This window comes from Rhea americana, unplaced genomic scaffold (assembly GCF_003343005.1).
Source record: "Rhea americana isolate MKP2758 unplaced genomic scaffold, rheAme1 scaffold_120, whole genome shotgun sequence".
In the NCBI taxonomy this organism is placed as follows: Eukaryota; Metazoa; Chordata; class Aves; order Rheiformes; family Rheidae; genus Rhea; species Rhea americana.
The window spans coordinates 2033972-2036337 of NW_028185262.1; positions in this window are offsets into that span (position 1 = coordinate 2033972).

Below are 2366 nucleotides of genomic sequence, written 5' to 3' on the forward strand. Positions count from 1 at the left end.
AGCCGATCCCGCGTGGGCCCCTCGGTCCTCCCTTCCTTCCCGCGCGTGCCAAATCCTGGTTTTCCCGTGACTAGTGGGACAGCGGCGCTGCAAGACAGTGGCACCGCTGGCCAGGAGACCTCGGCCCCCGCGGCGGGGCAAAGCTCCCGGGCACCGCACCGCCCTCTCCCCGTCCTGCTCCACGCGGGCAGGGAAACCGAGGCACAGAGCGGGGCCGGCGTTTGCAAGAAGCCCCGGGAGCTCTGGGTGTCAGTGCTGCAACAGGAGCCTCGGCGCAACGGGGGCGTCCGGGTGCACCGGCCATGAGCCATTTCGCCGCGGTGACCCCGCGAGGGGCACCCCCCRAGCTTGCCCCTCACCCTGCCCCAGCCTGGCCCGCGGCCCCGCTCCCGCGGGGAGCCGGAGAGCCCCGGCGCTGCCAGCCCCGGCCACCAAACTCCTTCATTATTAATGAAGTGCTTCCGTGCACACTGCTGCCCACCGGGGCCTCCCAAACGCAGATTATCCACCACGGCGCGGACGCAGGAACCATTACAAGTGGGTCCGGGAGACGATGCGCCTTGGCTYGCTGACATCCTGTAAATGATGGCTCATTCGGGAGGCAGCGCCGATTCCCAGAAAACCCAGCAGAGCTGCCTGCGGGAGATCCCGAAACGGTCCGTGCCAGCCACGGAGAGACCCAAATTCCGTCAGGAGGGAGAGCAAATCCCCCGAAAGGCAGAGCAGGGATGGCAGCGGTGTGCATCTGGGGGAAGTGACGGAGAGGGGTGCTTTTAACTAAAAGAGGTGCTTGTGGTACTAGCAGGACTGTTAAYTGATTCAGAGAGTGATTTCTAAATCATATCCTGACGTGTACAACGCGATCAATAACTGCATTAAAGCAGAAGCCTGGTTGCAAGCCCTTCAGTTGCGTTACTTCCCGCCGCCCCGCTCTGCGCCCCCGCCGGGGCCACGGAGGGAGCCCTGGAGAGCAGCGGGGCCGGCGGGCGCCCGGCGCCCCGCGGAGGAGCCTCCCCCCGAGCAGGCACCRGCCCCGGCAGAGGTGCCAGCACCCAGAAATGGGGCTTTTCAAGGTCAYGCCGTGGTTCAGAAGCACACACAGAAACCTGCCTCCTTCTCCAGCACCACTCGGGCACTTCCACTGCAAAATCATGCTCCTTCTCCTGGTCTCTGTCTCCTGGCTACTCCCATCAAACTTATTTAATCTGGAAAAATAAGAGAGAGGAGGAGTGATCATTTCAACAGAGACGTGCCAGAAATCCTGAGGAGCTCGGCTGCCTGGGCTTTGGCAGCACRGCAGGTTCAGGAGGAGGGTTCCCACCCTTAAGAAGGGGTTTAGCAATTGGAAGAACAAGTCTAGAAGATCCCTTTCTCCATGCACACTTCCCTGGCAAATCCCTGCTGCCCGAGGGGAGCGCTGGGAGCTGGAAGGACCGAAGCAAATACAAACACTTCAGCCTGTTTGTAAAAAAAAAAAAAAAAAGAAAAGAAAAAAGTTTACAAAATGATGAGTGAAGGACAGTTAATGATGCATAGTACAGTTAGTGCCAGGGAAAATGCTCTAAATTAAAGTCCTCAAATATGAAGAGAATCAACATTTAATAAGACAGTTAATGTATGTTATTTAAATGTCACTTCATTATTAAAAGTGTATATTTTTTGAGGTTTAATAACCATGTAATTGAGGCATCTTTTCTATAGTTAAACCTTGGCAAATATGTTTTTCATAATTAGCCAGTATTTATTTAACATGCAATAACCATCCCATTAAATTTAATGACTTCAATTAATAGGTACAGAGGGGCCTTTTTTAATGTCAATATGTGTTTCCAAAGCTGGTTCCTAACGTGGCGTGCGCGTGCAAGGAGCGGCGCCGCCCCGCTGCTGCCGGAGGGGCCGGAGCCTCGCTGGCGCCCGCAGGAACGGGGGTCGCGGGCTGCTCGTGGCCGGGAGCAGGGGGCCGCCAGGACAGCGCTGGGGTGCAGGAGGGGGGCGCTGCCGCGGGCACCCACCCGGGGGCCTGCCCCCTCYGCGCCGGGACACCGGCTCATCCCGCTCCGTCCCGCGCCTGCGGGCGCAAGGCCAACGGGCAAAYGTCGCTAGTGGCCGAAAGACAGAAAAGACCCGGCCCAGCGTCGCCTCAACGAGCCTTGTAGCCACCAGCAAATACCCAGGGCAAACCGACCCCTCCAATAACCCACCCAGGAAAGAGTCWTTAACCCGCCTGCGAGAAAGGCCACAGGCGGCTGCGCGCTGCCACCCAGCCGGCCCCGGGCTGCAAAACCCTTGCAAATAGGGAAGAAACCTCCGCCGCGTGGGCGCGTTCGCCCCCCGCCATCCCCGCCGCGTGGGCACGTTCGCCCCCC